Source organism: Ascaphus truei, chromosome 10 (genome assembly GCF_040206685.1).
Source record: "Ascaphus truei isolate aAscTru1 chromosome 10, aAscTru1.hap1, whole genome shotgun sequence".
NCBI classification, from domain to species: Eukaryota; Metazoa; Chordata; class Amphibia; order Anura; family Ascaphidae; genus Ascaphus; species Ascaphus truei.
The window spans coordinates 1,539,113-1,552,352 of NC_134492.1; the positions used below are offsets into that span (position 1 = coordinate 1,539,113).

The 13,240-nt window shown below is 44.6% G+C and overlaps 1 protein-coding gene across 8 annotated transcripts in view; it reads left to right on the forward strand.

The window, feature by feature from the left end:
* Positions 1-13,240, forward strand: part of HFM1 (helicase for meiosis 1) — a 188,835-nt gene that overhangs the window by 93,320 nt on the left and 82,275 nt on the right. The window lies entirely within an intron of this gene.

A 13,240-nucleotide genomic window follows, 5' to 3' on the forward strand; every position in this document is an offset into this window, starting at 1 on the left:
TGCCAGTTGTACCCTCGACCAGCTCAGTGAACACTTCCCCATGGCCATTAACTCGGAATGGGACATTTGGTCGCGGCCGTTTCACCACGACCAAATGACCGGCGTTCGGCTGCAGAGGGATCTTCCGCCACAGCCGTTCTGATCTGGAACTTCCGCTGGCGGCCGCTTCTAGGAGAAGGTAAGATTTAGCGGTTAGGGTATGGGGTTAGTTTGAGGTATTTTAGTGCTTAGGGAATAGGGTTAGTTTTGTAAATACTTTTTTTATATTGGAAATCTTGCATTAAATATTCTTTGTCCACGTCTGTTATTATCGTACATGGTTAAAACACTTTCTTTGGTTGTATCATCACATAATATTGGTTTCCATGTATGGGTTTATATGATTTCCATATTTTTTATTTTTATATAAAGCTAAATTAATAACCTTTCATTTTATACGTCATTGCAGTTTGACTTTTCTTTGTCCGCAATGTACATCTGTATCCAGAACTGATATAACACATGAAAGGGAAAAGAAACACTACACAAAACAACACAAAGAACAGCTTGTGCGACTGGGCATGACTACTCTTTTGATATGGCATATCCTCTTAGTCTCTTGACTTCTGTTTCACCTCTTCCGTCCTCCCCCAGCATTAAATCTATATAAGTGTGTGCTATCTATTACTGTCCCCGTTTCCTATATGGTTCTCTTTTCTCTGTGTCTTGTTTGCTAGTCCAGTTCTTTTTGCCTCAAGTTTTTTGTGTATGTTGGTGTTTCCCCTTGTGTTTATTCTGTTTTTGATTCTGTCCTTTTTAGAGTATCGTAGTTGTTTAGGGATGTCCAGCAACGGAGTATTTTTTATATGTGTACTTTTACTTCTTTGTTTACCTATGGCCTTGATTATATTCTAATTGGTGGGTCTCTTCCGAGTGCCCGTAAACGAACCAAGTGGTGTGCTGGAAGTTATCCTGTATTCGTTGTTTGATTTCCTGGGATAGTGTGTCAATGAATCTTTCCCAAGTTTTAAAGAAAGAGAGAAAAGTAAACTCTATCAGTGTTGGCATCCACACAATGTAGATTGAATAGATTCAATAATTTGTCTCTTCATAAATCCAATGAAGGGGGGATGTGGTGTATCCATTGTTGGAGAATTGTTTCCTTGGCAACCATGACCATAATCTGCCTATGTCCGGCCCACAATAGGCACTCACACCCCAAGTTTGTGCGACAGCGCTGCTCACAACTAACGTGTGTAAAGTTGGTGCACTTGTTGATACCTGCCGGGTACTCCAGCACCCGGTAGCACCGACTGAAGACAACAAACCTGTCTGGTCCCATGTCGTCGTCGGGAACAAGTCCGCCTCCATGTTGGGTGGTGTCCGCCAGGAGTGTCCCACCGTAATAGTCTCTCTTGCGCAGTATGGTAATCTTGTCCCAGACCACCGGATCGCCAGTTCGCCGCCGCGTCCTGGCTGTGACCCTCACACTGGTTCTACAGGGGCAGTATCCATAACTACCAGGCCTGTCCCTACAGTGACAACAAGCTGAGGGGAGTCAGGCCTAAGGGGGTCTCTGGACTAGTGCAGGGGTCACAGACGTCCTGCACACACAACCTACCCTATCCTGATCCCAGCTCTGACTGGCGTGCTCCTAGCGTGCGCAATGTATCTATTTTCCCCAGCAGGGGAATCCGTTTACCCTATTGGCTGCTATGGGCCATGTGTCATGCAGCCCCACTGGCTGCTGGGGGTTGTCGTCCCCGCGGAACCTATGCCCCTAATGGCCGCCTCGGGCGCCTGACACTACGCATACGCTGCATCATGCGCAATCGCACCCAAGATGCCGGCGCCCTGCAAGGGGAGCCGCTGGTAGCCTCTGGCGACCGGGTCGCCTGCCACAACGCTCTGCAAGTTCCCCCGCTGTTGCGGAAGTTAGCGTGGGACTGGGTGGGGAACCAGGGGACCCAGACTATACATATTATTTAGTTGGACAGATCTTTATATGTGTGTCTTTGCTAAACTTTTCCACCTGTGTCCAAAACTTCTGGATCATAGGGCAGCTCCATAAACAGTGTAACAGATCTGCCTCCGGTGCCACACATTTGGCGCAGTTACTATTTGGAGCTATCCTAGCCCATAGTCTAAATTTGGGGAGGGGGGTGTATGTCCTGTGTAAGATGTTGTAGTGCAGTTCTTTGTATTTTGAGGAGGAAACGAGTTTAAGTGATTTTTCAAATTGCCACAGGATGTCGTCCATGTATATATCCGGGCAATTTGCCAGCCATGCTCCAATTCCTGCTGTGTTACTGTCATATTTTAGTGCCTTTTTTAGGCAGGTGATATACTTTCCCAAAGTTCGTCGCCTGGAGAACGTCCTCTAACACAGGGGTGCGCAATCTTTCCCCGCTGCGCTCTCTGCCTGATTCTCTCCCTGCTCATGTCCCCCCTCCCTTACCTTGTGTCCAGATTTTCGGCGTCAAATGACGTCACGGGGTCACATTGCTATGGCATCACGTGACCTCGCGGCATCAATTGGCGCTGTGTTGCCATGGCGATGTGTCACTGAAGACAAGATAAGGATAGTTACAGAGGCCTCACGCGACCCCTAGCATTTAATTTAAATGCCTTGGGGAAGAGTGTGGGGCCTCTGCAACTGCCGTGCCCCGCCTGAAAAATCTTGCACCCCCCTCGCCCCAGTTTGTGCACCCCTGCTCTAATGGATTGTCTCCCTACACTATTGTTAAGTCCTCTTTTCTCCCAGTCCATGAGTGGATATTTTGCTTTGCCCTCTTGGAATTGCTGTTTTTTGTGAAAGGTAGGTTTAATGACTTATCCCAGCATATGTGCATTGTTTTATGAGCACTGTTACCGATAATGTCTAGCCTTATTCAAAAATAGAAATATAGATGTATTTATAACGTATCCATCTATATGAGTATCGCTGGCTTATAAGAATTAACTAGCAAATATGTTTCTAGTCTTATCCAGACATAAGAATATAGATGCAAGTTATCCATCTATAGAAGTATCTCTGGCTTATTAGAATTAATATAATAATACAGGCAAAACTATTAGTTAAGGAAATAGATGAGTAGATATTGTGACAAAGTACCTTCTTGCTCTGTAGCTTTTGTCCAAGGATCAGCACTTTCACACAGCCTTCCAGGTAGAGGAGACAGTCTTCTGACACAGAGGTGAGAAGCTTGGCCTGTTTATTTTGCCATACAAATGCTACAGCAGATAACAGGAGTAAATCAAACAAACAAAACAAAAGTCTTTTTCTCAGCATAACACAGCTTTTCAGCACACCCTCCTCTTGATAGTAAAACAGCCCGGTTTTGCTGTGTTTAGAGCAACCTTTGAATCATCTCCCTGCTCAATCAGCTGCTCCAGTCCTGTGAAAGCTGGGAGAGCTAGAAGTCCCGGTCTGGATTCCCCTTGGTAAATCTCCAAACCGTGGAGTGGAGCAGAAACCCTGCACTAATTTAGGGCCGTAATATCCTCTTTTCACAACTGTTCCCTCATATCTGTCACATATCCTCCCCTCCAGCTCAGACCTAGTGGGGTGAGCGACCGTGCACACCAGTGAATACATTCTTGACAAGCCATCTGCATTCCCCTGTCTACTGCCTGCCCTGTGTTCCACTGAGAATTTGTAGGGTTGCAGACTGAGAAACCAGCGTGTCACTCTGCTATTTTTCTCCCTATTCTGACTAGGGGTGCGTGGTCTGTCACCAGCCTGAAATTTCTGCCTAACAGGTAGTACTTAAGACTGTCTACTGCCCACTTTATTGCAAGACTCTTTTTCAACTATGGAGTAGTTTCTTTCGTGTGGGTTAAGTTTTCTGCTTAGGTACAAGATAGGATGTTCTTCATTCTGGTTCTCTTGTGAGAGGACCGCACCAAGCCCAACGTCCGACGCATCTGTTTGCAAAATAAATTCCCTAGCAAAATCGGGGGTTACTAACACTGGTTGGGCACATATGGCTTCTTTCAACGACCTGAATGCTTGTTCTAGTTCTGGGGACCATTTTACCATTACTGGAGATCTTGCCTTTGTCAGATCAGTTAAAGGACATGCAAGGGTAGCAAAGTTATAGATAAACCTCCGGTAATATCCAACTAGGCCAAGGAAAGTTATCACTTGTTTCTTGGTGACTGGCCGGGGCCAATTCCTTATGGCTTCCACTTTAGCCATTTGAGGTTTCACTAACCCTCTACCAATAGAATATCCTAAATATTTGGCTTCCTCTAAGCCAATTGTACACTTCCTTGGGTTAGCCGTTAACCCCGCAGAGTAAATCGAGTTTAACACTGCTTGTACTTTTGGAAGGTGGGATTCCCATTCTTCCGTATGTATCACTACATCGTCTAAATATGCAGCTGCATATAATGTATGTGGCCTTAATATTCTGTCCATCATCCTTTGAAAGGTGGCAGGAGCCCCATGCAGACCAAACAGCAACACCTTGTATTGGAAAAGACCATCAGGAGTAGAAAAGACAGTCTTTTCCTTTGCCTGCTCTGTGAGTGGAACCTTCCTGTAACCCTTGGTCAAATCTAGTGTGGTGAGGTAACGGGCTTTCCCAAGTCTCTCCACTAGCTCATCAGCTCTTGGCATGGGGTAGGAATCAAATTTTGAGATATCATTCAGCTTGCGATAATCGTTACAAAACCTTACAGTCCCATCAGGCTTTGGTACAAGCACAATAGGGCTGCTCCAGTCACTTTGTGACTCCTCAATCACCCCAAGCTCTAGCATTTTCTTAACCTCTGCTTTAATGGCCTCTCTACGAGCTGCAGGTATTCTATAAGGCTTAAGATTGACCCTTTTTCCTGGTTCGGTTATAATGTCATGCCTAATAACCCTAGTCCTTCCTGGAACTGCGGAGAATACCCTTTTATTTAATTTAACAAATTCCTTGACTTCCCGTGCCTGGTGTATAGACAGGGCCTTTGATATGTTCTTCTGGATCTGGGTTTCTCCTAGCGGGGAAGGCAGTGGTTTCCACAGTAATTAGAACATCCCTTTCTTTCCAGGACTTGAGTAAGTTCACATGGTATATTTGTTCAGGCTTTCGTCTGCCTGGCTGCCTCACTTTATAATTTACCTCACCTTATAGCTATTCCGCTGGTTACGTTGGGCCTTTTCCATATGTTCCCGCACTATAGGCATAATGGCTGCCATGCGTTCCTGCATTTGGGTTATATGCTCAATTACACTGCGATGGGGTGTAGTCTCCTGTTCCCATGTCTCCTTGGCTATGTCAAGTAACCCCCTAAGGTGTCTACCATACAACAATTCAAATGGTGAAAACCCAGTAGATGCTTGGGGCACTTCTCTAATAGCAAACATTAAATAAGGTAACAGAAAATCCCAGTTCTTTCCATCCTTATCAATTACTTTCCGCAGCATTGCCTTTAGGGTTTTATTGAACCGCTCCACCAAACCATCAGTTTGTGGGTGGTACACAGGTTTTTAACTGTTTTATGTGGAGAAGTTTGCATAGCTCCTTCGTTACCCGAGACATGTATGGAGCACCCTGATCTGATAGGATCTCCTTGGGAATCCTCACCCGACTACACATCATCATTAACTCTTTAGCAATAGATTTTGCTGAGGGCGTGCGTAGAGGGATTGCCTCAGGATATCGGGTCGCATAGTCTAATATCACCAGTATGTACTGATGCCCCCTGGCTGACTTCACTAAAGGGCCAACAAAATCCATAGCAATGCGTTCAAATGGGACTCCAATTATTGGTAGGGGTACCAACAGACTACGGTATGCTGGCAAAAGGGCAGTGAGCTGACATTCAGGTCACGATGAACAATAATCTATTATTGCTGCCATAACCCCCGCCCAGGAAAAACTCCTGAGAATATGCTCTTTAGTCTTTTCAACCCCTAGGTGACCACCTAGTACATGGCTATGCGCGAGGCTTAACACAGTGCGCTGATACGCTTTTGGCACTAACAACTGTTTTACTCTAACAGACTGTTTTTCCTCAAGGCGATACAACAGATCGTTATCCACCTCAAAGTAAGGATAAGACAAGGGTCTGTCTGGATTAGTAGGGGTTCCATTCCTTACTGAAATGGAATTTCGGGCTACTGACAAAGTGGGATCAGACCACTGGGCACTCTTAAAGTTACCTGGGCTAACCTCTAAATCAATAAGGTCAATGTCTGGTTCCGGTCTATTAGATGGTCCGGCACCATTTTTTTCTGGGTTGTCGCCCACTAGTGCTTTTACAGGGTATGGCTGTTTACTCCCAGACTTATTTGTGCTGTCTAGTTCGTCTCCCAAAATGTCAGCAAATGGGAAATCATCATTACATTCATCTGACGAACTAATGGCAAGTTTTTCAGCAGCTGGCCATAAATTTAGAAAATGGGGAAAATCTCTACCAGTAATCATGTCGTGGGCTAATTTTGGTACAAGACCAACTCACCAATTTACAGAGCCACACTGTGACTCAACCTGTACTTCAGCAGTGGAGTAGTTATGTACATCCCCATGTATACAGGAAATATCAATCTGTTGGGATTCATCTACCTGAATACCATTTACCAAATCTGGGTCTATGAGGGTAACCATACTCCCTGAGTCATGTAATGCCTGAACCCTTTTTCCCTCTACCTGCACGGAACACCAAGGGTAACTTTTCAGACAACCATTTTTGTTTGCAGAACACACAGTTTGGGCATACAGTGAGTAATCATCCTCTTTATTACTACCCACATTACATTCCATGGGTTCAACCATTCTGGGACAGTCCTTTGCCATATGTCCAAACTCTCGACATTTAAAACATTTGACAGCATAGTCCCTTCTAGGTTCTTCCCGCTTAACAAAGTTCCTTTCTCTTGTGGTTATGTCCCTGGGGTTATAGACCCCAACCTGTTCATCAAAATTCCCCTTTTTCCCTGGAACAGTCTTACCAATTTTGCTGGGGCTCTGGACCTTCCGGTTCTGAGGTTGCCCTTGGATAGGGGGTTGAAGCCATTCTCCAGCTGCACTGTACCGTTCTACCAACGCGACTAACTGGTCAGCCATTTGGGGATCAATGGCTGACCCAGCGACAAAGGGCAACAGGTAAGCCTCTCAGAAATCGGTCCATCACTAGTTGCTCCACAATGTGGCTGGATGTGTTGATTTCCGGTTGTAACCACTTTCTGGCAAGATGTATTAAGTCAAACATCTGTGATCTTGTGGCTTTATCCAGGTTGTAGGTCCAGGAGTGAAACCTCTGGTAACGGACCGCCGTTGTCACCCCTAGGCGCGCCAGGATCTCCTTTTTCAGCTCGCTGTAATCACTGGCTTGAGCCGGTTCCAGATCATAGTATGCTTTCTGGGCCTCCCCACACAGGAACGGTGCTAGCAGGTTTGCCCTTTCAGCCACAGGCCATTTTTCTCTCAGCCGTCCTCTCAAACGCCATCAGGTAGGCCTCTACATCATCTGCAGCCGCCATCTTTTGCAGGTAGTTACTCACTCTAACCACCTTTGGATGTGCTTCTGCGGCATCCCCGGTAAGCTTCTCAGATAGGTCCTGGATCTCCTGATGTAAGGCATGGGCGGTATTTTGCTACTTCTCTCTGAGCAGTTGATGAGCTTCAGCCTGGGCCAGCACCAGTCTCTGCAATATTGCCATGTTTTCCTGCTGTGTGGCATTACCCTCAGCCAGCCTGCTGTTGGTTTCTTGCTGTAAGGCATAACCCTCAGCTAGCCTGCTGTTGGTTTCTTGTTGTGTGGCATTAGTTTCTTGCTGTGTAGCATTAGTTTCTTGCTGTGTAGATGCGGTTTGGATCAGGGCTGTGATTACTTCCTCTATTCCCTTTTGCATCTTACAGGCTTGTCAGTGTGCTGTCCGCATTAAACTCCACCATATGTGACAAAGTACCTTCTTGCTCTGTACCTTTTGTCCAAGGATCAGCACTTTCACACAGCCTTCCAGGTAGAGGAGACAGTCTTCTGACACAGAGGTGAAAAGCTTGGCCTGTTTATTTTGCCATACAAATGCTACAGTAGATAACAGGAGTAAATCAAACAAACAAAACAAAAGTCTTTTTCTCAGCATAACACAGCTTTTCAGCACACCCTCCTCTTGATAGTAAAACAGCCCTGTCTTGCTCTGTTTAGAGCAACCTTTTAATCATCTCCCTGCTCAATCAGCTGCTCCAGTCCTGTGAAATATGGGAGAGCTAGAAGTCCCGGTCTGGATTCCCCTTGGTAAATCTCCAAACCGTGGAGTGGAGCAGAAACCCTGCACTAATTTAGGGCCGTAATATCCTCTTTTCACTACTATTCCCTCATATCTGTCACAATATGTGTTCCACTGGGAAATACATCCACACATGCACACTCTGGTTTATGAGAGTTATTGACACTATAGAGATGGTCTCTATAAAATAAACAACAATTTATTAGAAAGCAACAAAATATAACAATTATACGGTTGTACTAATTATACTTCCTTATAAGGTTTATACTTATTACAGGCCTAACAAAACAATACAATACAGGTCATCCTATCTAACAAAACATTGATATAAAAAAAAATATATATATATACAGATTTACAAGTGCACAAGAATTATGACCATAATTACCTTAAATGATGTCTATTGGAATTCAAATAGGCCTTTTTGACTCTCTCTCCAAAATTCTTCTCTCCTTTCCCCTCTCACTAACTGAAACCCTGTCTGTGGTTTAAATGTGTTTCTAAAGCCATTGGTCGTCATGTTGGAGGTTTCTGATTGGTTGAGGAAATATTCTCAAACTATATTATGTGTGTTTCTCTTTGAAGTTGATGGGAATTCCTAGAATACCTGATCTATCAAATGATAGGAATACATGGTGGACAGGTCAAAGTTCCTGTAGTTTGATCTCTGTGGGGAATGTGTATTTGTTTCCCCTGGGGCTTAAATGTTAATTCAAGAAACACAAGTCTTGTTTTGACGTCCCTGATAATAAACAAAAGAATGTTTATTATCAGGGTGTGAAGTAAATAAACCTTTTGTTTGTCAATTCTCTCACTTCTTGCATCTCTATGGAATGTGTATCCAGGTGCAGATATCTACTTCAAAAACAGATTTGTGATTCCTGCACAAAAGCAATTCTCTTGGGTAACAGCCCTATACCATGCCCTATTAGCGCTGAAGGGTTATCTTTTACATTTGCTGGGCCTTGTAACGGAGTGCTCACCACAAACAAAGTGTGACCACGGGGCCGAGGTGGGGATTGATATAGACACCAACCTCCATCTGTGTGGTCGCGTCTGGAGTGTAGAATAGTCGAGGTAGCTGGGTCGGGATTGGAGAGGTATGCATTGTCAGAGGTAAAGGGTGGAATGGGTGCTCCAAAGTCAGTGGAACTTCCAACATGTATGTCCATAATCATTAATCAGGACTGGTGGACAGAATGAATAGCGGAGTGGGTTTACTAGAAAAATGTGATATGTGAGTCACCAACACATACATCTCCTGAAGGTGACAAACTATTGTGCCCTAGGGCGCTCTAGTGACACCTCATTGGAGACAACACAGTGCTAATAATGGTACTCATCCATAACAATCACAAATAATTTATAAATGAATCTTACCTACTCCATCTGTCTTTCATAGTCCTGCATGGTCCATCCAAATGGCGTGCAAATCTGTAGGTAGTGATCCAGCAAGAGAAGAAAAGAGCAAAACAGTGCACTGCCAGGGAGCCAGGTGCTCCCTGGCAGTGCACTGTTTTGCTCTTTTCTTCTCTTGCATAGTCAGAGGTACTTACCAAGGTCAGGGTTGGAGAGGTACGGATCGTAGAAGGTACTTAGTCGTCGTCGGAATTGGAGAGATGCGGATCGTTGTGGTACTTTGCCGAGGTCGGGATTGGAGAGGAGCGGATCGTTGTTGGTAGCCGGGGTCAGGAGTTTAGAAGAGCAGAGTCCAGAGAAATAGCCGAGGTCAAAAACAGAAGAGCTAGGAACCGGTGTACAAGACAAGACTGTGGAGGCAAGACAGCAGTGAACACTTTGCACATACAAAGGTTTATGCTCAGCCGATATGCCAGAGGGCTGGCTGAGCACATATAGGGAGCAAGAATCAATGAGGTGAACCAATGAGGTAGCAGACACAGGGAAAGCGCGTCAATAAGGCTGACGGTGATCGGCGGTTTGGGTGCAGGAGACAGGTGTGGGAAGGATCCCTGATGATACCAGATGACGCGGCTCGTGCGTGCTGACCACACACTGCGTGTGCACGCTGCACGCCGATGACGTCAGCACACACACTAATGCAAGTAACATTTACAGCAGAAGCAGAAGAAGCAGGCTCTCTTCCCTTCCACCCCCCATAGCTCACATGCAAAGTTGAGAAGCAGCACCTCTCCTCCTCTCCGCCGACAGCACGGATCACCCTCTCTCCCCCCCTCCTCTCCCCGTAGCTCACAGCCCATGATTCTCTTCCATCCCATACCTCAGGCAGCAGGAGGCTTGAGTCGGCGAGGACTGCATGCGCGCTCCTAGGAGAGGGGAGGTAGGCGGGAGAGCGGAGGGGGGAGAGCCAAGGGCAGCAGTGAGTACGGGCAACCGGTCAACACGGTTGTCAAAGTCCAATTGGTTGGACGAAACGCGTCAGAGTTACTCCGTGGCAGAATTGTTTCTACATGCACTGAATAAAGAGCCTTTTTTCTAATTGCATTTGGACACATTTGATTGTACCCCCACGGTGGGCTGTGAACCGCCAAAGCAAGTACCTTCCTTCTAACCTGATTATCCGTCTGGAGCACGCTCTATAGCGCACCTGATTGATTTCCCATTTACAGTGTTTGAGGATTGAACTCGACGAGTCAAGATTGTGAGTACCTACTCTTTGCGGGGTTGTGTGGCAGTGTTTGGGACGCCGGGATGCGTGAGGGTAGTGGCGGAGATTAGCTGTGGTTTGCCGGTTACATAGTTCCATGCAGGGAACACAGCATTACTGTGTGCTGGTCTCCTTACCATATTATAGTCCCGCCCTGATGCTGAATCCTGTGTGCACAGTCTTACTCCCCGGTTTATGCTTTTAGGATTCAGGAAACTGATCGGTAGCGCTTATTTCATTATTATTATCTTTATTGTGGACATTGTAGAATCTATTTGCATACATTTGGAGCATCGGTCCTTGGAGTTCATTCTCTGCTTGCTCTCAAATTTAGAGGTAAGCTGGTCAAAATGAGTATTGTTACATTCAGCGAACTCGTCTGAATCTATAGATATGACTTGCGTCTGTCTAAGTATTATAGATGCACAATAGTAAAGGGGGGGGGGAAGGGGAGAGATGAAATATGCTTTTGTAAGGTGCACTCCTAATTAACCCAAAATAAGCCGGTATGCAGAAAAATGCTTTATTTCATTCAGTTACCCTCTCTTTTTAATTGTTTTTATAAGTTTGAGTGTATTTATTTATAATATGATGTATTAAAGTTGATTTTATAACTATTTGGCACGAGTCCACAAATACCCTATACATCAAGGTATTTGTTCCTATACATGCTACTACTACACTAACCTAATAGCCATTGTTATACCTCAGGACATACAGTAGGATTCATTTGTACCAAGAGAGATACCAACCGGTACGATCAATAGCACAGCATTTGGCTGCATACCGGCTTATTTTGGGTTAATTAGGAGTGCACCTTACAAAATGATATTTCATCTCTCCCCTTCCCTTTACTATTGTGCATTTAGTGAGCTTCCAAGGAAGCCTGTTATCCTAGGTAAGCACCCTACAGGTAGAGCGAGCACTCTACAGGTAGAGCGAGCACCCTACAGGTAGAGCGAGCACTCTCTGTCATTTTGTTAAGTATTATAGAAATGAAGTTATCAGTGTGTTTCTATATTCAGTTAGACTTTTAAATTAATTTTTCTTTTAAGTCGTAAAATGGTCAACCCTGTGGCTGATTGATGACAGGGCTAGGTTTATGCTGGTTCAATGGGGAAAAAATAGTACATACGTCTCACCAAGATAATATGAAAATCAGAATTCAACAAAGGTGTGTTTTGGGTGAGAACACGTGAATTCTCTTCTATCCCAGTGACCTCTCAGAGAAAGATCTATGACATATACGTACTGTATAGGGATTTCTGTTTATGTTTTATCCTTTTATTTTAAGAAATTGGACTGCATTTATTGTATCTATGTTCTTGTAATAATCTTTTTTCTGTAACCTAAGAACTGTATTTTCATATATATTAAAATAAAACTTCAAGCTTTGGGCTCTGAATTAACTATTTCCACACTTTGTATAGAGTAAAGTTTATTTTCGGACACATTTTGCTACAACAGATTTTTGTGTGTTAAGTGCATAGGTTTTCTTTAATAAACAGGGACCTTAGACTGCAAATGTCATATTTGATATTTCTTGAGTGGTGGCAGCAAGTAGATATGCTTGCAATTAAGTAAGGGGTAAATATTAACTAATTGAAAGTACCTTGCGCATGAGAAAGGCGAGTTGGCTAGTTTAGCCATGTGTATTAACCCTGGTTGCATATATAAATCACATGCTCACTTGTGTGCTGTTCGTGACAGATGGTATATGGGGACGGATTGAGGGGAGATATTGTTCATTTGAGAGACCTTTGTGGAAGGTGAAAAGTGGGCCAGCTAGAGAGCTGTGTATTAACCCTTGTCACATATGCAGGTCACATGCTCCTAGGTGTGCCGTAGGTGACAAATAGGGGGTTAACTTTTAGGGTTTTAGCGGTTAACTTTATGGGCTTTAGTGATTAGGGTAGGGGGTTTTAGGGTAACGGTTAAGCTTAAACAATTACCTATTTACCTTAGCAACAAAAATAGCCAGCGGCGAAAGGTCCCGGTGGTTGTGTGAGTCGCTGCGAAGCACCTGCGGTCATTTTGTTGCTGCAAACGTCTGCGAACAATTGTCCTAGACCGCCATTAACCACCCCTACAGGGACCTTTCCCTTGACGTATTAACAGTTTGCAAACAACATTACTATCCAAATTAACATTCCCACAGTTGGATTATCACCCATTGGCAAGGAGCCCCGCCTTAAATAAGGCATGCTTCCTCTACACACACCGAGAAGGCCCTTTCAGCCCCATCCTGAAAACCCAACATCAGTATTCTGTATGTAAACCAATGTCATTAGGATGGACACCATCCTCCCTGAACAAATCTGCAGCATCCTCCTCCAGTTCCGTTTGTAACTGCAAACCCCCCAATTTTCACAAAACTCAACACTAACCTATTTATTTTTACCCTTAAA